Genomic DNA, 23,657 nt, shown 5'->3' with positions numbered 1-23,657 from the left:
CAACCCGTTCTTGCACAGTTTTGGTTTCAACAAATCAATGTTTTCCTATGAATAAAGGTTTATCTGGAAAATTCCTGTCCAGCTCTAGGAAAAACAGCAGTCACACTGCATGGTGCACATACTGATTTTAAGCATTAACTGACACACTACAAGGAAAAATGTCTCTGTTCTTACGGCATGCATGCACGCTAGATCCACAGCTGACATACCAGCTGAGAATCTGGCCCTTGTATGCACGGGACACATTTCAGTAATTGTCAATGAAGTCTTCCAACCACTTTTCTGTAAATACAATTGTTCTTGCTGTGATGGAGAGTGGGGAGACTTCTCGTATTGTTTAATCTTTGTCTCCAAACCATAGTGGTATCCAAGATAGTAAGGTGATGGGCACATTAACACTTGAGATGCATGAGGCTTTTTTATTGACAGTCTTATTGAAGTCAGTGAGAGTTGGAGACGCTCAGCACCTTTTAGGATCTGGCATTCTAATATAATGATAGATGCCACGATAAAAACTTGACAAATGAACTTTGGTTGATATGGACAAGTTGTAAAATGATCAGCTATTCTAGAAATGGCTTTAACCTATGATGTGCCTGGTTTGGTGTAGAAATGACACAGGCAAAACATGTTCCTGGGACAAAGAATGGTTTGCAAATGCAATTCTTAAAGAACCCATTGAAACCCACTGAAGTTAATGGAAAGATTCTCCTTTTTTAAGGTATCATTGACTCTTAACAGATCAAATATGTTGATATGTGATTCTGTCATTTATTCGTTTTGCTAAGTGCACAGATAATATAAATGCCACTGATTATCTTCTTCATCATAATGTGACAGGGTTAGCTAAGTTTTCTTTTTTTCTTTCTCTCTCTCATTTGCTCCTGGATTAATAACAGTGCAAAGTCCTTTGTTACCTGAAATTTGTGAAATTGTATTATATCAGTGTGTGCTGGAACCAGAGGTGAAAATAAGTTAACATCTTTTTATAAGGAACCAATAGATATAAAAATTCCATTGTAATTACTTTCATACATCAGTGACTTTTACATTTTTACTAGCAAGCTTAATTTTCACTTCATGCCCACCTATGCATCCTTTTCTGATTGTGTTAGCAGTACTTATGCTATACTGAAAAATACTAGATGGTAATTAAAGTTGGTCATGTAATTGGCAGCAAATGGCTTTTGCCTCTCTTTCTGTTCATTTGTCTGCAAGCAGAATACAATTTTTTTCCAAACTTTTTACTGATTCAAAATGATTCACCAGCTAGTTTTGGTGAAAAATTCTTTGTCTACTGATCATGCACCAGCATTGTCAGTCATCATGACTGTTCGATATTCTAACTTTTAACCAGGTACATTCATTTTGATTCGATAGATAGGTCACATAATATGATTCTCTTCCTTGGCAGATGAGCCAAAATATTAGTGTCAGGTTTCTGGTGTGGATCCTCTTGTTTTTATACATAACACTGTGCTTTCTTAGTGAAATTCACCTCTGGACAGAGGGCAAGCACAAGTCCTAAGCAGTAGGACTGGTCAAAAATATTCCATCAAAGCTTTTATTGATGAATAATTGGGTTTTTGACTACATGTAAATGTTCACAAAACATGTCCTCTTTCCTTGAAAATTTGTATTTATGTTCTCAAACATATTTTTGGTTGGGGTTAAATTTTTGGTTTTCAATTTGCCAGAAAGTGAAAAAAAAATTCAGTTTTGAACAAAAACTCAATTTTTCCCACTGAGTTGGTATGGAAATTACTTTTTTTTCATTTTCTTCAACATTGTTAAGAGGAAAACATTTGTTTTCTATCCAACTCTACTTTGGACGCATCAGTAAATCCCACTGAAGGGCTTTTGAGGGCATAAGAGAGAATTAAGTGGTGTATAAGCTTACTGAACTCTGTCAGCATGGCTATGACTTCCCCTCCTGTGAAAAGTCTCCAAAAATCACTTAAAATTCATTGCAAACACAGCACAAGAGTGAACACAATCTAAACAGATGCTTTAAAATAGTCAACATTTAGAGGTGGTTTTTTTCAGTATACACTTCGCTCTAAAGCTAACCTTGTAGGAAAACTGTTAAATCCAACAAAATAAAATGGATTATTTTAAGTGACAATTCATTTTCCTGACCATTGTAATTCATTTTCTGCATGTCTCCCCCTGCATTTTTTAAGCCTTCCAAAGAGATTCAAAATTTTCTGCTGTAACAGAGATTTTCTTATTAAAAAAAGGTCTAAATTTTAGTGTGTCCAACTCCAAAGAGCATCTGGGGATCTGTTTGGTTTCTTTTTTTCCAGAAAGGCCGGAGCAGTCACTCTCTGCAAATCAGGCCCATTTAACTTATCTCAGGTTGGGCACTCAAAATCACTAGTCACTTGAAAATTTAGTACAATAAACTCAGAGTGAGACAAGCTAGCACTGGTAAAAGACAAAAGGTTCATCACATGAACTAGCCACTGAAGGTTTTGTGGCCATTTTCACCCACTGCTGATCTGATTGAGACAGGAAAAAAGGAACGGGCAATCTTTGGAGAAATCCCAAAGAAGGATTAGTTGAATCCCAAAGAAGGATTTAGCTGAGTCTATAAAAGTTGTTTCTGAAATATTAAATGCATCCGATGAAGTGAGCTGTAGCTCACGAAAGCTTATGCTCAAATAAATTGGTTAGTCTCTAAGGTGCCACTAGTACTCCTTTTCTTTTTGCATTCAGCTATTGTGTCCTCTCCCCAAATAGGCAGATAGGATTTTCTGTACGGGAGACCAATTTGCAAAGCAAAAACCAAACGCTGTTGCGGGAGCGCCTCACATTTTATTTTGTTGTGTAATTTAGCGATGACCTGTTCACTTCTGTGACTTAACTTCACATGCTCCATATATTTCTGGAGTGCAGTTGGCTCACAGCACACACGCCGCATGGCTAACTGAGGCACTGTCTGCACATTCTGAAATAGTGTCTGAATATAGAGAGTTTTCTTTACATTTTGGCAGCTGATTGACAATACAGAACAGCATGATGCTAAAGTTCCTTAGGTACTGTTTTGTTTGTTTGTTTGTTTGTTAGATTTATTTGGGGTTGAAGAAAGACAAAATCTCCATTCAGTGATGTTTCCCATCTCTGATCTCCTGTATGACAGGGAAGGACCCTCTTTATCTACACATATTACTCTCATAGGAATCCTTTTGCCAGACGTTTCAGCCTCTATGACAGGTCATTGTCACAAAAATTGTCGTTAGCACCACAACATACGTGTGTTATAGCTTCTTCCCTTTGGAATTTGAGATGTGCTTCTGTTGGGACTGTCTTTGGCCGTTGGGTGTTCTCTGTTCTCTCTGCTACAGAAAGATCAGCATCATAATTTGTTCTTTCTCTGATTCCGTTTGATACTATGGGCGCTCAGCCTTCTGAAATTCACATCCAAGGAGCTTGTCTTCATTATAAAATTGTGTCGTGTTCTAAGATGGCTAAGAAGAGTCTTGTTAGCTGGCAGGTTGACCACTTTGCGGTCAGTTTAAACGAGTCCTGTTCAGCATCACGCCAGCTAGAGATGGTTTGGCCCTAAAATCAAAAAACACTTCTTACAGATTTTGGATTTTGCCTGCCATTATGCTAAAATGGCTCCTCAGAGCCTAGAATGGGATTGGATATTTTTCTAAAAAGAGAAGCTGTTGGTTCAAACAGGAATTACTATATTTTGGGGACGTTCTATGGTCTGTCTCATGCAGGAGGTCAGACCAGATGATCACAATGGTCCTTTCTGGATTTAGAATCTACAAATGTCCCTGGAATAAAAGCCCAAAAGATTGAGAGACATCATCCATTCAAACCTAAGATCAACCCTCTATCAGGCTTAAAAGCCAGTGTGAGATGTTAAATTAGAATAATAGTCATTCAACCAAAACCTGCAAACGTATTTGGACACTTTTTTTATTTGTATTATGGTAGCACTTAGGCTCCCCAATCATAGACCAGGACCCCATTGTGCTAGGAACTGTAGACCCTTATTTATCTATGTCATGTAGAGACTCACCTTGATGTCTGAGTGCCCTAAATATGGCTTGGGATCCATTAACGTTCCTAGATGTAGCAATCAAATACATCCCAACCTTCCCACCCTGGATAAGATAAAGAAATCCCATCCTATAGCTCACATAACACAGATAAGACATTGTGAGAACGCCGATTAAAAGCTTCTTTCTTTAGGAGTGTGTAATTGCCTGGGCGGAAAGGGAAAACCCTTTCAGACTAAAACTAATTACATTGAGTCACAGGCCAGAAGACGACTTTGTTTTCTACATTTCATGAACTAGAATCATATTTTACATGGAAGCAATCCTTCCCCACCCCCACTTCCTTTTTAAATAGTGATTTATCCTGTATTCTTCTCTTACAAACCCCCCAAAATTTCTGAGTTCCAAAATACAAAATGTACCACACACACATCACAAGCCCTTGAACTATATGAAATATAGGATACTCTTATTATTACTGGTTTACATTAGAAATCTTAAGCTTCTTATGTAAATCCACAAGGACAATGTTTACTGTATATCCTCCACTAATCACACAGCACAGCAAGGTACATTAAGACTATTAAGTTGGGGACCTCTTTGAGCTTAGGTATTGGAGAACATGCTATATTTTCTCTTTAACTGATCGTTTCCTTGCTCTTGTCAAAGTGTCCTGAAATTCAGCATTCTCCCCCATGTACTTTGTGTCTGATATGTAAGAACATTCTATTTTTAGACACTCTTGACATTGTCAATGTTCTCTTAGGCTGCTAAGCACATTCTTGTTTCCTTTCTGACTTTTTTCCCCCTGTCTTTCTCAGGAATCAAGTTTCAAAGGCTGAACTTTATTAATGACTAGCGGTTCTTTCAAACTTCCATGGGTATCTTTCAGCTGACGGGAAGATATAGTCAAACTGTGACATTTTGCTGTAATAATGTTTTCATCAATCTGCAGAATTACTTCTGCAGAATGCTCCATCACGTCTTTAGCATGTGCATCTACACTGTATATTTTCAGTTAAGAACTTCTTTACACACCTCATTGCAAAACCAGTGATGGCTTGGGGAAATGGTAACAGGATATATCGCCAGTACTTTGCCCACTAAGCCTGTGTCTAGATTAATTTCATTTTACCTAATCTAATCTATGTTTTCATATCGCAGTTATCACCCTAATATGTGAGTGGCTTGAAATTCAATTGCAAAAGGGTTGGCAGTTCTAGGATAGAATTTTGAAAGAGAAAACCAAAGGTTAGCTAACCTTGGGCAAGGTTCTGCTCTCAAGAAGGCAGTGTGGATACAGTGTGAGTAGGCAGCACAGCCTAATGAATAAGGCATGCATAGACCTTGGGTCTATTCCTAGCTCTGCCACTGATCTAGTGAATGACCTTGGGCAAGTCACTTTACCTCTCTGAACCTTTGTTTCCCTCTCACCTATACAGCACCTAGCACAGTGGGGCTGTGATCTCCACTGAGGTATGTAAGTGCTACTTTATTGCTGCTAGTACTAATAGACCCAACAGTGTAAATCCATTGATTCCATGGAGTGATTCTGGATTTACACCAGTCTGTGAGCCTGAGATCAGGAACTATCTCCGTCTGGGTTGGGTTTTTTTGTTTGTTTGTTTGTTTTTAATATTTCTTTATTGGAATGAGTAGGCAAGGAGTATCAGAATAGAATGTTCTTTCCTAACACAAAGCAGACAATTGCTGTCATTGTACTCCCTTGTTTTTAGCTTAAAGTGGCCTATAACAATGTATGATTTTACTTGGCGAGTCTCCTCTGCTCTTACGTCAAGTGATTTCCCTATAATAAGTGATTGCTATGTAGACAACTGAAAAAAGTGTGGATTTGTTTCAGTGGACAGCTTTAGCCTCAACAAATTACGAGCCCACATACAAGGGAGCCGTGGTTCTTCTCAGCTTGATTCCCCGTTCCCCCTTGTAGCTTAATGTTTGCCTCGAATGAAATTAATCTTATTCATAGCGTACGGTGGGCAATATAACCAGCTGCACCATTGATTCTGAGAAAATATCCTATATTGATAATACTTGCTCATATTGCTTTTCACTAAACACAGCTGGGACCTTTTGTTGTGTAGTGAAGTTTGTTTATTTCAGAAGGAGGAGGCTGTTTCCTGGCTGAGTCCCTGCCAATTGGGACAGATAAGAAAGAAAGTTTGCAAGCTCTCAAGGATTTGAAAGATAAAAATTGAGTAGTATGATCCTCGTTTGTTTAATTGTCAGGGAAGAACTATTGGAAGATGAAGGCAAAATGCCTACTGAATAAAGTTCTGTTTGTTCAGGGAGAGGGGATAATCCTAAAACTCTCATTGGAGTCTTAATTAAAAATAATGTGGTGTTGTAAAACGCAAACCCTGCAAAACATCGCAAAGAATTGCACTGTTAAAGCGTTAGGGCTTACTGTTAGTGGACTATATGTAATAAATCTGTCTTCCATCTGAGAATCTCTGGGCACTTTACAAGCATGAATGATTTAAGTTTCACTACACCTCTGTCAGGTAGTTATTTTACAGTTCGAACATTGAGGCACAGAGAATGAAAGGGACAGATTTTTAAAGGTATTTAGGCACCTAATTCCCATTGAAATCAATGGGAATTAGGTACCTAAATCTCTTTTAAAATGTGGTTTAGTGTGACTTGCCCCAGGTTGCACATCAACTGGCATTGTAATCTAGGTCTCCTGAGTCCCAGACCTGTTTGTTTGCCCTCAGGCCATCCTTTTCCTCCCCTTAAAGGAATAGGTCATTCCATCTGAAAAGCGGCTGCCCTCCCTAGCAATCGTTGAGATGAAAACATGAACCTTCTTTGCAAGTAGCACTGCCTTCCCCATTCCATTTTTAAATTCATAAGTAGTCAGTCTGTTTCGGCAATATACCAGTAACTAGAATGGTTTTCTATTGGAAAATGCTAATTTGTCAGAACTGAAATGTTCTGCTGGAACATGTCAATTTTGATGAAATTCCAGCTGACCCAGTCAGTTGGGACTAGCCCTTTAAATCATCTAGAAAGAGAAACAGAAAAACAAGCTCCCCCCAGAAAATCCCACCTGTCCTCACCAGTCCTTTTGGGAAGGTGTGGTTTTAACGGGTCCTGACCGGGCTGGTGGTAATGGCAGCACCCACGTGATCCCTGCTGGCAGGCAGAGTGTAACCGTCATGTGAATTTTTGTATATAAGAATCATTACTTCTTCCATTTTATATGAAAAAAAGTATTTGAGGGAAAACAAAAGTGGGGCGCACATGAAAGAGGAGTTGTTTAGAGTTACAAAAGCTGGGGAAGGGAATAAATAATAATACCTAGTTCTACATAGCACTTTTCAGCCATAGATCTCAAAGCACTTCACATAGGAGGTCAGTATCATTATCCCCATTTTACAGATGGGGAAACTGAGGCACACAGATGTGAAGGAACTGGCCCAAAGTCACCCAGCAGGCCAGTGTCAGAGCCAGGAATAGCAACCTGGTCTCTCGAGTCCCAGTCCAGTGCTCTACCTGGTTTTGCAAATCTCTATAGGTCACATGACTGATATAAGGACAAGGGTGTTTCATATATGCCTTTTCATGCCAGAGAGGCTGCCTCCTTACATCTCAATTCAGCTTATTTTAATTAAAAAGAGTAAGGGGGGATTCAGGATGGGAATCTGTCATCTCTCCTTTTGATAGTAAAAAGGGGCTGGTTCCCTGTGTTGTTTTCTTGGTTTCAGTTGATGAGAACTCCAAGTCTTCAAAGGTCAGGAGTAAGGTCTCAAAATTCATGAGATTTAATAAAATGTGGGTTCTTCTTATTTGCCTTCTGGCTTTTTGAATCCATTGGGAGCATTTGGGTCACATTTTCCATATTTTCTCTTCTACTATGAGGGCTAGAATTTATTTTTTAAATGAAAGCTGAGGTTCTCTTGTAGATACAGAAGTCCAGGTGCTGCGAGAAAAACACCAAACATCCCAAAACTCAGAATAAAATCGCATGTGTTAGCAATGCTGTAATTCTATGTATGTCCAAACCTTGCTCACATGCTGGTATTTCTTCTTTTAAAGCCCTACTAGTTCAAGTGATCTGTGACAAATTTTTATACTAAATTAGGAAGGTTGTTTTTCATGAATAGCACTCTAAAGACAGCACAGATCTTTGATGTCTCACAGAGGCAAGATTCATTCTTTTGGCTGATGGCGTAACAACCATAGCATAAAAACTATGTAGCTTTCCAATTGCAGCACAGGCTGGATGTTCCTTTCTAGCATTTCGATAGCTGTATGGTCTATAATGCGGGAGAAAAATCCAGTGGTATCTTGATTAAAACTTTATTCAAAAGCCAACCTATATTTTAAATGGATCCCAACCCTGCCTCTGAATAATCCTGGATAAAATGTGGCTCTGGATCCAGATCTGAACTTAACTATGCAGGGGCCATATCATGTAACTTAAAATTACTGGGAAATCATTTGTTCCCACAAACTTCTGCAAACCTCCAAAACAGTGAGATTTGCAAAACCTTGAACTCTAAAAGGGTTTCCTATCCGTTGTTACATTGCATTGACATTTAAACCAACACATTTTATACTGTACCAAAACTCAAGTGTTTTAGTTTATCATTTCATTGTTCAGTGGTATATGAAATGGCAGTTTCGCCAGTCCAATATATGGTTTCAGCGGGACTCTAGCTGGACATATGGGTGCTTGCATGCATCTCATTGTAGGACCAGGGCCTGCGTGTGTGCATACATCATCTGCATGTGTATATGTGTGTATGTCTATGTTCATATATATATATATATATATATATATAAAAAAAACACACACACATACAAAAATAGAAACAGAAGAAACACACCTTTGGACTTACGAAAAATAATATAAGCGAAAAGATATTCAGTCAGGTTTTTTTGCATTGTGTGAATTCAATTAATTTTTCCCTCTATTGCACCTCATAATTTTTCTGAACAGAGACTATTAATCATTCCAAGTTGTGTAGAAGTTTGTGGGATAGCTGTAAGATCACCAAACTCTGACCCGGGAGGAAATGAGTTCCAAAAGGTGAAAAGCAAGCGGTTTCTTAATTAAGCCACCTAAGCCACCTGCTCTTGCAAACACTTATTAACTCAATTCAGATGAAGTCAAATTAGCACTTTTAGCTCAAGTGAATATGCGCTTCATTGGACCATGTGGCCTAGTTTGCAAACTGATATTCAATCATTTAACATAACTGCAAATTATTCTGCCCATCTGTCTCCTGTGACACCTCAGACTAAATTAATATTAGGGTGGTGAAGTGCAAACATTTTCTAAGTGTTTTCTTTTAAAAAAATATATTTAGCAGATATTTGTAGAAGCTTGTTACATTTTTTACACCTTTTTGAAAAACTTATTTTAATGATTTTTCTTTTAAAAAATTGCTGGATGGGGAAGTGGAGTTGGGACTTACATATTCTACCTTCCTTCTAAAACTGGAGTCCACTAACATACAAGAGGGTCATTTTGTAACCAGGCATGCCAGGCACCTTAAACACATGGATTAAGTGAGTTTGGTATAAGAAGGACTACTTCAAAAAGTGATTCTCTAGATGGGACCAAGAATTATCTTAGCAGCAATATGAAAGATAAAGGACACTTCTGTGACCCGGGGCCTGACTGGAGGCAGAGCTGACCCAGAGTATAACTTAGAGTGGCCCAAGGACTGTTCTAAATTACATAGACACCAGAGAACGCCTGTCAACCAGGGATCACCCAAGCCAGCCCAGAATCATCCTGTATACGTTGGGAAAAAGTGAGAGGCATAAAGAAGGAGAGTCGCCAGCTGTCCTGTTAGGGCAATGAAGGTGCAAAGGGGGCCAAGGCAGGAGGTCAGGATTCGGCCCAATGTTCCTGCCTTTCAGTGTTAGCTGTAGCCATCCTCCTCCCGTCTCTTGGTTGCTGCCCTGTCTTCTCTCAAACTGAACATATGACACATGCTTACGTACCTTGCTGAATCAGGGCTTAAATGGGGAAACCCGTACTAGGAATCTTCTTATTGCTGCTTACATTCTCCTTAACCAGGAGGGAAACAGAGGTAAATGAATTGCTGAAACTTGCTCTGAGAAGTTGAAAGGTGAAAACAGTTCAGAATCCTTGTCCTCCGCACCCTCCCCCCATGTGGGGTTAATTGATTCATCACTCAGGACATACTGGGGGTGTCAGAATGAAAAGAGAAGCTCTAAGCATAGTACAACTAAAGGTACATGATCAGGCTCATAAAAGAACAGGAGAAACAATGAGGAGTCCTTGTGGCACCTTAGAGACTAACACATGTATTTGGGCATAAGCTTTCGTGGGCTAAAATCCACTTCATCAGAGGCATGGAGTGGAAAAAAAGTAGGCAGGTATAAATATACAGCACATGAAAAGATGGGAGTTGCCTTACATGTGCTTTTACATGCTTTCATGTGTTGTATATTTATACCTGCCTACTTTTTTTCACTGCATGCATCTGATGAAGTGGGTTTTAGCCCACGAAAGCTTATGCCCGAATAAATTTGTTAGTCTCTAAGATGCCACAAGGACTCCTCGTTGTTTATGCTGACACAGATTAACACGGCTACCCCTCTGAAACCTGTCAACATTAAAGAACAGGGATTGCCTTCTATTACACTTTGGACTGCGGTAGAGGAGTTGTGATACCAGCAGTGACTAAACAGGAAATTGTAAGGATGTTGATTATTACTGCGGGACTAACATAGCTATATTTGAAAACACGGATGCATCATCTTTGGGGCTTGAGGGAGGAGATGAAAGCGGCTACCCTTTGAAATTATTGTTCTAGTTACTTAACCATATTAAAAATCTGTTCTCAAATGGGAAGTTATGTGTTTTGACAGTACGCTGGGCTCTCTGGTATAGATCTCTTACGCTCTACATGGAAAAGCTAACCTCAAGTTTGGTTCAGTTCCCTGTGTGAATGAGTCAGGCCTTTCATTGTTCCATTTATAGAAAAAATGGGCATTTTGTTTGTCTCAGATGAAGAAAGGAAGTTGTGGTTAAGGCACTGGAGTGGGATGCAGGAGAGTACTTCATTTCCCAGTTCTGTCACTGACTTCCTGTGTGACCGTGGCCAAGTCACCTAGTTTCTCTGTGCCTCAGTTCCCCATCTGTACAATGTGGATAATAGCACTTTTTGTCTATTTAGAATGTAAGCAATGTGAGGCAGGGACTGTCTCTTGCTGGAAATATGTACAGTGTCTAGCACAATCGGCCCCTGATCTCAGTTTGGTGCTTAATGATGTAAAACTCACCTTAAGAGACCAGCAGTACTGGCTGTTTAGACAGGGTCTTCACTAAATGTAGAATAAAATTGCACTGGAAAGATTGGAGTTGCTTCAAAGTGATCATTTCTCTTCTGTCTGTGTTTCTGTACTGCTCCTATAAGACTGGGGTTTCCAGCTGACAGCAATTTTCACCCTAACTAATAAATAAAGAAAGAAAGAATCAGATCTGCCCAGCTGATTCAAGTAGCTACCAATTTTAGTCTTTGCAGAACTAGCAGGCCCCAAAAGGGTCATGTTCTTATGTTATTAAAATGACCCTATGTCACGGTTTTACTGGGATAGTCCTGATGTTTCATTTTTTGACATATTTGATTTTTTTTTTATCCCTACAGAACGTTTGTTCAAGACGTATCGCTGCCCTGAGTAGACACTGCTGTGGTTACCAGGAACAGACAGTCCTGTGAACAAATGTTTGGTGTAATGAACAATGTTTGAGGCGAAGGGGAAAGTCAAGTGATTGCAGACACTATCAAATCTGTTCTTTCGCTCAGACTAAAAACTAATGACACTAGTTCAGTGTTTCCTGATAGACTTGTTCAGATGCTAGGTTACGGGGGCGGGGGAATGTGCCACTCCCAGGAACATCCCATACTGCTGCTGAATCAGAAGCTGGTAGTAATGACACCTGCCTGCAGACATTTGTTCCTCAAGCACACCGTTGTCATTGGTGTGACAAGGGTGTCACACCCTTACAAATGTGGCTGAAATTGTTCCACTGTCCAATATTAAAGATGCTGTCACCTCATAGCTAAATGAGTAAATGAATAACTTCCTTTATATCTCTCTGGAATCTTTCAGAAAACGGTTTCTGCCACAATTTGTGCTCTTTTCACTCTAGTTTTGATCAATGGCAGCTTTTTCCCCTTCTTCCTAATCTAGAAATTGCCAGTTATGAAACGCTTGTTAATTTCTCTTTGTAAAATGTGCTCCGATTACTTGGATGTAAACACTGTTGCATCACTGCTGGAAGTAGTCCCAACCAATCAATATGTGACATAAATTATCTCCATGAGGAGCGGCTGAATAGATGGCATGAGATTGACAAACTATCACAGCTGCACTTTGGCTGTTGACAGCTTCATTATTCCTATGGCATTCAACTGGGTAATTCATTTCAGAGGAACAGCAATATCTCCTGATACGTCTAATGGCCTGAATGTAATTTTGCAAGCTTTCTGAAAATGAATGTGCTCCCTCATGTTTAGCTTTGCCCTGGAATGGAAAACAATTAGTGCAACCATTAGCTAACAACATTGGAACACTCACTGTTTTACCATAGGGCAGCAGCTCCAGCAGGAAACATTAGCGATAAGTTCCGATCTATGTATGGGTCATGGGTGGCCTTAGCAGCTGCTTTTTGATTCATAATGATTATAGTCTTCACGGGCCTGATTGTGTTCTCTCTTACACTAATGTTACAATGAAATATCTTCATGGATCTCAGTGGAGTCATTCTTTATTTACACTCGTGTGGGAGAATTCAGACCCCCAAGTGACCAGATAGTTTTCTAACCACAGGAAATGCATAAGCCTGTCCCATTGAAGACAAGGACAGTTTTTCCATTGACTGAACTGGGAGCAAGATCAAGCCCCATATGAAGTTTTTAAAAATCCTGACATGATTAGTTAGGCTTCTTAACCCCAAACTTTACTTCCAGTTTCCAAACCCCACTGTTCTTTTGAGCATTTTGCATCCTCTCTATGTGCATAGGGCCGGACTCTTAGCTGGTGTAAATCAGTTCAGCTCCGTGCTTAATTTGTGCCCAGGCTTGCCAGGGGTGAGCCATAGCCCCTCTAGGCTTGGCAGTTCAAAGCCCTGGCACCTCTGCGCTTGCCATGTCAGATATGAATGTAAAAAAATTGCTTGAGCTTTGGCACCTAATTGCTTGAGCCCCAGGACCTCTTTCATTACCAATTAAGCACTGGTTTAGCTCCATTGACAATGGTAGAGCTAAAGTAGCTTACATACACGGAGGATCTGGCCTAGAATATGCAAATGATTCCTATTGAAATATCTTGTGCAAATTTGCCTGGTAGTTAAGAGTTGGACATGGTGTAACTGGGACAGCTCAGTATATGTGTGTTCCTGCTGTTCCGTGGTCCATTATCTTGCCTGTGAAGAACTGAGTGAATACTGCCACCTATTGTTTGATGAAATAAAAATTTAGTGTTGCCCACCTACCTTGAGATGCAACACACCATCTGAGCATTCCCATTCAGGTAAGCAAAATGCTACATATGTTATCACTTTGCATAAGACATAAGTACAAATCTGATCAATGGAATTGGAATCCAGCAAAACATACTGCTTAGCTGCTAAAATATCTATTGTATATATATTTGAGGCTACCACAGGGTAAAAATTATGTTAAACATTCCAGTTAGTCAGCAAGTTAGGGAGGCCATGGTAAATGAAATATATTGCAAAACTCACATCTACAGGAAAATAAATCATCTGCTGGAATGCAAAGTGGCTCAGTTAGTGATATGCTGGACGCAGCTCACCTTGTAAGGTGATCAAAAGAAGGATATGAAAATGTCCCCACTGCAACATGTCGCTTCCCTAGTACAGTTTGTGGAAACAGAGTAGTTGAACTATTCAGCTCAACTAATTCAGTATGAAATATGGGCAGCTGAAATATTAAATAGCTGACGTGTATATAGGTCAACCAATGGAATCCCCTTAATCGCCAAAGTCTAAGAACATGTGAGTTCCTGCACCAGATCAGACCAACCTGTGGCACTGTTTGTTTTATCTTAATCCCAACTTCTTCTTCTCTCTGTGCCTCTCAATCTTTTCTTCCTCTTCAGAAATCAATGGCGGTATCTCTGGAACTCATTTATACTCTCTTATTCAGTCACCTTTCCTGATCATTTATTCCATGTTTCTTCTCCTTTATGATAAGTTCCCTCCTTAGCATACTTATTCTTACTTTATTTATTAAATGTTATTTTATGTCCTTTCATTTCTGAACTTGCAATCAATGAACTTAAACCCACGTGGCAGGAAGGGTTTTCAATGCATTAATTTCAGTTAATGTTAGCAAAATAGTTATTTGTTAAAGAAGTAGCCTGGACAAGAGAAAAGTCTGTTTCATTTTCTACCAACTAATGTTTGCACTGAAGAATATGGAGAAATACTAGACACCATGAAAAGATAAGTCATGAGGTCAAATCCAATAGCCAACCTTCAAAATGAAAGCAGAAGGGATAGAAAATATTGACACCAGGGGAGGAACCATCAGGAAATGGTCATGAACAGACCAGTTGTATTAAATTGTCATCACACTCTGTTTGTCCTAAAGCAGCCAGAGAGCTCTCATCCATAGGAGAGTTGCACAGGTAAAGAACCTAGATATAGGCAGACCTGTCCCTAGACTAGTGATGACTGAAGCTAAATCAAATATTTACATCTTTATTCCAATGGGGATACAAGAACCCCTCAAAGTGGCTTTACTTGCTTCTGTCGATTTGGTGCTCACGCTGTGGGTATGTTAAATTAACTGTCATCACTCAGATTTTCGTCTAAGCTGTGTATCAGACTTCATCTGGTCTTTTTGCTAAATTCATCTGGCCCACAGGACAAGATAAGACTCCACAGAAGAGAAGAAAATCGCTGAAAAAATAAGTTTCTAATCCTCGGTTTCAGAGTAACAGCCGTGTTAGTCTGTATTTGCAAAAAGAAAAGGAGTACTTGTGGCACCTTGGAGACTAACCAATTTATTTGAGCATAAGCTTTCGTGAGCTACAGCTCACTTCATCAGATGCACACTGTGGAAAATACAGAAGACGTTTTTATACACACAAACCATGAAAAAATAGGTAATTATCACTACAAAAGGTTTTCTCTCCCCCCACCCCACTCTCTTGCTGGTAATAGCTTGTGAAAAGTGATCACTCTCCTTACAATGTGTATGATAATCAAGGTGGGCCATTTCCAGCACAAATCCAGGTTTTCTCCCCCCACACACACACACACAAACCCACTCTCCTGTTGGTAATAGCTTATATAAAGTGATTACTCTCCTTACAATGTGTATGATAATCAAGGTGGGCCATTTCCAGCACAAATCCAGGGTTTAACAAGAACGTCTGGGGGGGGGTAGGAAAAAACAAGGGGAAATAGGTTACCTTGCATAATGACTTAGCCACTGCCAGTCTCTATTCAAGCCTAAGTTAATTGTATCCAATTTGCAAATGAATTTCAATTCAGCAGTCTCTCGCTGGAGTCTGGATTTGAAGTTTTTCTGTTGTAATATCGCAACTTTCATGTCTGTAATCACGTGACCAGAGAGACTGAAGTGTTCTCCGACTGGTTTATGAATGTTATAATTCTTGACATCTGATTTGTGTCCATTTATTCTTTTACATAGAGACTGTCCAGTTTGACCAGTGTACATGGCAGAGGGGCATTGCTGGCACATGATGGCATATATCACATTGGTAGATGTGCAGGTGAACGAGCCTCTGATAATGTGGCTGATGTTATTAGGACCTGTAATGGTGTCCCCTGAATAGATAAGTGGGCACAGTTGGCAACAGGCTTTGTTGCAAGGATAGGTTCCTGGGTTAGTGGTTCTGTTGTGTGGTATGTGGTTGCTGGTGAGTATTCGCTTCAGGTTGGGGGGCTGTCTGTAGGCAAGGACTGGTCTGTCTCCCAAGATTTGTGAGAGTGTGGGGTCATCCTTCAGGATAGGTTGTAGATCCTTGATAATGCGTTGGAAAGGTTTTAGTTGGGGGCTGAAGGTGACGGCTAGTGGCGTTCTGTTATTTTCTTTGTTAGGCCTGTCCTGTAGGAAATGGCCCACCTTGATTATCATACACATTGTAAGGAGAGTGATCACTTTACATAAGCTATTACCAGCAGGAGAGTGGGGTGGGGGGAGAGAAAACCTTTTGTAGTGATAATCACCCATTTTTTCATGGTTTGTGTGTATAAAAACGTCTTCTGTATTTTCCACAGTATGCATCCGATGAAGTGAGCTGTAGCTCACGAAAGTTTATGCTCAAATAAATTGGTTAGTCTCTAAGGTGCCACAAGTACTCGTTTTCTTTTTCTAATCCTCATAGTTGCAAAGAAAACGCTTGGAAAGTTGACCCGAGCGTAACTGACCCAGTGATGTCTGCTAACAGGATTCCACCAGTGGGGAGAGAGATGGAGGAAGAGTGGGTGGGGCCAGGGCAATGTATATCATCCCCCATCACTGGCCCCACAGAGCTCTGGGAGCAAATACATACTGGGTTATACTAAGGCCCCATTTCAGAAAGGCACTTAAGCATGCACTTAACTTTAGGCATGTGCCTAAATCCCACTTGCCTTGGGTAGAATTAGGCAGATGCTTAAGTGCTTTCTAAATAATAATGGTTCTTATTATTCCTCTCATCTGTAATCTTTATGGGAATTAGATTCTTGTCTTCGTAATTTACAATGGGCAGCTGTAGAAACTATTGTGGCGTAACAAGAGGAGTATCAGGATATTAGCTGAAAAATAGGGAGCAAGAGCAAATTAAAATCCTAGCAGAGACAAAGGCCAGGTCGCTGTGCTAATGTCTACAGTTGAACAAATAATTGATACTGAACAATTTGCTGGATGAGTCTGGGTACTTTTTATGTTTGTCAGAATAACTGAGAGGATCTCATCTTCCTCAGATATGTGTGTTAGAATTTACTCATGAGCTTTCTTGTGACGTTTCCCCTTCTTCCTCACTCTACTGATGGATCACGTTTCCCCTTTTCCCTCACTCTATGGATGGTTTACTCTTAATGTTCAAAGTGTGCTATTTTAAATCTGAGTTGTGTTGGTCATTGTATTTTTTCTGTTCCCTGAATCAGGAAGAGCAGGACTTGATCTGGGTCTTCCACTCCTCTCCTCGCACCCCCCAGTCTTCTTAAATGGAAACGTATTTTAAAAACTCAAAATTGCTCATGAAGCAAAATAGTTGTTTACCAGTCAGCCCTACCGTATATCCACATGGATAGGTTACTAGACTGAATGAGACCAAACCCAGCTCGGCCACTAACTTTCTGAGTGACATTGGACAAGCCACTCTGTAATAATTGTAAGCAATTTAAAACTGGAACAAGAAATTATTGGTTCCGTATATTTGTCAGCATTGTTTAACTACTGGCTAACAAAGTGCTTTCTGAAATTCTAAGATAACTTCAGGAACTGATCCATTATCAGACCGAGTTATACTTCACAGAGCTCAACTCAAATGTCTGAAGCTAGCTGCGATTGACTTTGATAAAGAGACCTGCAAGGTGCTGTTCAGCATGCCAGCTGGAAAAGAATCCTGAGCTGAACTGAAACTAAGGCTTTTGTTCTTGCTTTTTAACATCTATACCTCTGTTGCCTTGAAAGGACTTTGAGAGGCTTTCAAGTTCTCGCAACCCACACTAAATGCCCCCAGCTGGTATAAATGAGTGTCACTAAATTTACTTTGATTTACACCAGCTGAGGATTTGGCTCTTAAGTTTTATATTTGAAACTTAAATTAAAAACTTGGGAGAAATAGGGAGCTCTCATAATTATTCAGCAGTCCTTTAATTACATAAACAACACTTTTTTTTCAATTTATCCCCACACCCTCAAAGATTCCCACAAACCACGCTTTTCCTCATGAGAATATGTGAGCAAGATTGGCACCTCCATCACAGTGGGCCTTGTTTAGCCTTACGTCTCCCTGCTGATGTGCTTTTGAACAATACCCATTCTGACAGATCTCCTTTGCCAAACGAGTTCATCACCACTGAAGTAGTCTCCAAACTAGTTCATCCTCCACCATTGACAGAATGGTGCTCAAACGGGCCCAAGCCGAGATGCAAAGATTTTCTGCAGTTGCAATTCACATGTGATTTATTTGCATCCCAGGAGGTTTTCACTGAGTCTTGAGCTTGAATGAATCAGAAAACCTCAAAGCAAAACAACCACCAAGTTTCAACCAATTCTGATCCAAAACCATTTCAATGTCAAATATTAGGCCCAGTCTGGCAAATCTTGTTACTGAAACCTGGGCTGGGTTGCCAGCTTAGAACAAAATCTGAAACCAGGTGAGTTCTGTGGAGTGCCAAGGTTTTGCAGGGAACACTTTGCACTGCTCTGACCAGTTAAACATAAGCAGCTAACATGTCGGCACTAAGCAGCAAACCTATAGAAGCTTAAAATAATTCCAGTGCTCGCCTTCATCAGTCCAGACCTCTTCTGAGCTTCACTAGGTTTACTGAAGTCTGACACCAAGTTTCAAAAGACAGATTGGAGTTCTTACTCCATACTGTGCAGCTTATGCCTAACAGATTGCTGAAGCTATAGTTAGTGGAAGGCTATGATCGCTATTAGTTGGCCCCAATCTAAGGATCATTGTTTTGACTAATCACCTGAGATGGGCTCACGCTGCAGAGCGCCTAGATCCACATTTCAAACTCCCCAAAGTTTGAAAGCACTTATCATTCAACACAGAAGTCAGAGTTATATTCAGCTGTCCAGCCAGTTCTGCTGCAGGCTGTGTAAGAACAGACCCCATGTCATGTAGGGGCATAGGGACAGATTCTGCTCTCAGCTGCACTGGTGTAAGCAGGACACCACCCCGCAAGAAGTTCAGCACCCTCAACTTTCTTTTGAAGTGGGTGAGAGTCAAGCGTGGCCACCATCTCCCAGAGCATGCTCAGCACTTTCCAGAATCATACCTGAGTAACTGCACTGAGTCAGAGAGGCTACTTCAGGCTCACTCTAAAACCCACAGTGCCTACAAAAAACTGAACAGTGGGCAGGCTACTAGTATGTGAGGTCCCTGCCTATCACGCTGACTGGTACTGTTTCATCGTTCCGTTGTACCCCCGGGTTGGTCTGTTTGTATCCACCTGTTGTTTTATATGTAGATTGTAAGCTCCTTGGGGCAGGGACCTAGCATAGTGGGATCCTTGCCCATGACTGGGGCTCCTGGGCTCTATGATAATACAAATAATAATAGTAAAATCACTATTATAGACAACTGATATAGACACATCCCAAAGTGAGAATCTAAAAGAGTCTTTTCATTTTATTCTGTTGCTAGGTGCTTAACTTTTATGGTTGTTCGAATTTAACCAGGAAGGCGATCCAAAAACATATAGTGCTTTACTTGAGCATCTTTGTTTATCTTCAGTCCAACACATATCTGTATTTTTAGCATTCTGAGGTTTGGCAAACTTTTTGCATATTCTGACTTTGTAACATATTACTCGGTTCAATGGGATCCAGGTTTTACATTTTCTACTATACATTTAAAAAAAAAACACCTCTTTTTTGTCACTGTTTTTGTACCAGGTTGTACTGTCAAAAGCATTTTAAAATTAATTCTTGGGGACCTGTTGTAACTAAAATGTAAGCATCATTAAAGTTGTACGTGCTGGTGGGGGGGCGGGTTTACGGGTTTAATAACCTTTTAAAGATAACCTATTCATGCTGGGAGCTTTGAAATGATCTTGCAGATGTCCCAGAGCTATGGATATGGTTGCTGCTTTTGTTGCTATGATTGCAGACAGCTGTATTGGTAGCTTGGTGAAAGAAGGAACAGTACATCATATGCAATCATGAATTCCTGGACAAAGTGTAGGGTGAGGATTATTTTTCTCTTATTGATTTAACTTAGAACTAATTGTTTTAAGATGACTGCATTAATGTCTTTTTGTTCATACTGAGTGACAATTGACTACAATTCCCGTTTTGTTTACTCTGGGCAGTGATTACTTGTTCTACTTGCATGCTGTGCTGATCAATTCTTAGAGACACAACAGGCTAAAAGCATACAGAAGTCATGGCATCTTTGACTACAGAAACAAGAGCCTTAGATACCGGTCATTACTATAGCTGCAGCACTAAGAGCACAAGTAGTGTTAAGACATCAGATATTTTACTTCAGATGTTTCATAATTTGTTTTTATCTTTGGTTTTTGCACTGAGATTTAATCAGTGATCTTGGACGTCAGTAATTGCTTGTAGTAAGCTCTTTCCTTTTTTGATCATTCATACAGTGTAGGAAAGAGGCTGAACCAGAAAAGAAAGCAAAGCCAATGTGAAATATTGAATGAAGATAGTGGACAATTACTACCAACTAGTTCCCATTCTGCATTGTACAGCCTAAGCTGGTAAGTCAAATTTAATTCTCTAACTCATATGTTCTCTAGCTATGTGTTGGTGAATGAAATCACTTAATAAATAAGTGTGTGGGGTTTTTTATTATTATCTATTGTGTGTGTGTGTGTGTGTGTGTGTGTGTGTGTGTATTTTTTATCAAATCTTCCAAAGTTAACACATCTACACCTATGCTGTATTTATACAGCGTGCCGGTATATACAGTATGTTCATATGTGTATAATCGACACACACCGATATGTAATCCAGGGATTTGTTTTTCTTTTGCAATGTGATTTTAGAAACTGTGCGTGAATATTTGATCAGTTCCCCAAGATGAAATAAGCTGCTTTCAAGGGTAGGTTATTTCAATGGATTTTATCTAAAATCTGCACTTTTAAAACACATGCCTGTTAGGAAAGATTACTTTAGTAGTGCCTGGGATGTGTGATCAGAAACCTGATCACAAAAATTAGATTACATTGTGTACAGTATGAAACATGTGTTGGGTGACTTCCCTCTCTTAGTTGGTACATGCTAAATGAGAGTGATAATGAGAACCAGTGTCTGCATGTGATGGCCATTACTAGTGTAAAATGTCTGCAGAAGACTGTTTGCCCGGTGATTCAGATATTCATTATTGGAACCATTTTTGTTGTGATTTTTAATTCTTAAAAAAGTGGGCTACTGACAGTATTGGTTATGCCCAGTTATAATGTGAGCAGATGCTCTGCAGGCTACCCTGCAGAGCACTACCTATGCCCCCAAACCTGCAGCACATTTGTCGTCAATTTCTTGATTGACTGTGACAAGCATTAGCCAGTTAGGTCAAATATTGTGACGGTTATTGTGATGTGCACAAAAAGACCTATTCCGAACAACACTGAGATCACCTAACTCATTTAAATTTGTGACCTAAGCTAGATATGTGCTGTGGTTTCCAGACGTGAAAGCCTTGAATATATCAACCCCACTGCACCACCTAGCACCTACCGGGTTTGTTTTTTATAATACACTGCTACCAGTTTAACTCTAGCAATCATCCATCCTTCATCGTAGCACATCTTCAATTGTCCATATGTTAAAAACATGAAGACATGTCCAATGTGTAACTTCAGTGAGAATGATGTATGTTTTGCTGTATCATCTGACATGGCTCTGAAAGCTAACCTGAATTTCTTATAAAAGAATCCTAAGGATGTTCTTATAAAATTGCCTAGATGTTATAAAACTGCTACCAGCCAATTTGAATATCCCTGCATTTGGAGCAGTTTTGAATCATGTGCGTTAGAGATGGAAAAGACCCCATAGATTATCAAATTGCCTTCCCAATGCAGGATTGTTCTGTGTTTTTACTGAGTCTAGTTTCCATCAATTCCCTTGGGAGACAGCTCTCCAGCTTAATAAGATCACACTACTAGAAAGTTTTCTGTGAAATGCAGCATACATTTTCCCTTTCCTTTCTTTCATCTCATAACTGCTTATTACATATCCCATTGTGCTGTCCTAAATACAGTAATCGTCAGCAATAATTTGCATTTTACAAACATTCTATGAACATGCTGATCAGGACTCGAGTGAATTTGCATTACATTATTTCCAACTGTTACTTGGCTGTTGTGTGCTTCGTTCATGCGATGTTTTATGTACTTCTGTTCATATATAAAAATAGCCCAGTGAACATTTTTAAGGTCACTGATGACCTAATACGGGATCAGTGTGGATGTGCTACTATTGTCACATAGAAAAAAGGTGTCACTGAATCACTGCAAGCTTTATAGCTATGTTTACTCAACCTCCTCTTTGACCTATCTCTCCTTGGATAAAGAGAAACACCCATGGGGTTATATGGTCATAAAGATGTATATTTATCATATATGCACAAATAAAATAATAATAGGTAGCTCTTGTATAGCACTTTTCATCAGCAGATCTCAAATTTCTTTACAAATGAGCCATATATTATCTCCATTGTACTGATGGGGAAACTGAGGCACAGAGCAGTTAAAGTAACTTGCCCAACGTCATCCTGCAGGCCAGTGGTGGAGCAGGAAATAGAACCCAGGTCTCCTGACACCCCATTTAGTGTTATAGCCATTGGGAAATACTGCCTTTGTACCTGCATATTGATTTTAAAGATCAGCTATGGCTAACTCATAAAAAACCACCCATGGGTCATTAAAGAGACAAGGTGGGTGAGATAATATCTTTTACTGGACCAACTTCTGTTGGTGACAGAGACAAGCTTTCAAACTACACAGAGCTCTTCTTCAGCTCTGGGAAAGATACTAAGAGTGTCACAGCTCAATACAAGATTGAACAGATAGAATATATACTAACTACTAATGCTAAACTAAGGAGCCATTCAAGGTGAAGTGGCCGGTAACCCTCCAAGCTCAGCATCAGGAGCAAGCTCCCCACACACCAGGCCACATCAACTGAAAGCTGCATCAGACCCTGCCAGAACAACAGATGCAAAACCTGCACACACATCTCCACGGCTACAATGATCAACATCCCCCACAACACACCTTTCAAGATCCAGTGCACTAAATGTTCCAATAACAACTATGTGGGTTGAAACCAGACAATCACTATACTCTCAAATGAGCACACACAGGAAAATGATAAAAGACAAAAACATCACATCACCTGTGGGTGAACATTTTTTTCACAAAGCGATCGCGCTATATGTGATCTATCAGTCCTCATCCTCAAAGGAAATCTGCACAACACTTTCAAAAGACAAGCCTGGGAGCTTAAATTCATAACTTTGCGAGACACTAAAAACCATGCCCTTAATAAAGACACTGAATTTATGGCTTATTACAACAATCTGTAACCAACTAACCCCCCTTTTTGTCCTGTGACTGCAGGGGTGTTAATGGTTCCCTTTCCCGTGGAATGGCCCCTTAGCATAGGTGCTAACTACTTATGCTAAACTATATGTTCGATCTTTTATTTAGCTGTGACGCTCGGAGTACCTTTCCCAGACCTGAAGAAGAGCTCTGTGCAGCTTGAAAGCTTGTCTCTCTCACCAACAGAAGTTTGTGTCATAAAGGATATCACCTCACCCACCTTGTCGCTCTCATAACCTGGGACCAACACAGCTACAACACCACTGCATACATCCATGGATAGAGCAATCTACTGCAATGGTCCTTGGAAGGGTGCTGTTCAAATGTTTGGTACCTAAACGTATTTTGTCCCT

The 23,657-nt window shown here is 39.9% G+C and overlaps 1 protein-coding gene across 1 annotated transcript in view; it reads left to right on the top strand.

The window, feature by feature from the left end:
• The window catches only part of ANKFN1 (ankyrin repeat and fibronectin type III domain containing 1), a 191,205-nt gene that overhangs the window by 70,640 nt on the left and 96,908 nt on the right, over positions 1 to 23,657 (top strand). Inside the window, exon 2 of the mRNA XM_074970973.1 lies at positions 20,347 to 20,460. The gene's annotated coding sequence lies outside the window, so the exon portion shown is untranslated. The remainder of the gene's footprint in view (positions 1 to 20,346; positions 20,461 to 23,657) is intronic.

Source organism: Natator depressus, chromosome 14 (genome assembly GCF_965152275.1).
Source record: "Natator depressus isolate rNatDep1 chromosome 14, rNatDep2.hap1, whole genome shotgun sequence".
In the NCBI taxonomy this organism is placed as follows: Eukaryota; Metazoa; Chordata; order Testudines; family Cheloniidae; genus Natator; species Natator depressus.
The sequence above is the reverse complement of the archived record's forward strand: the minus strand, read 5'-3'. Positions and strand labels throughout refer to the sequence as shown.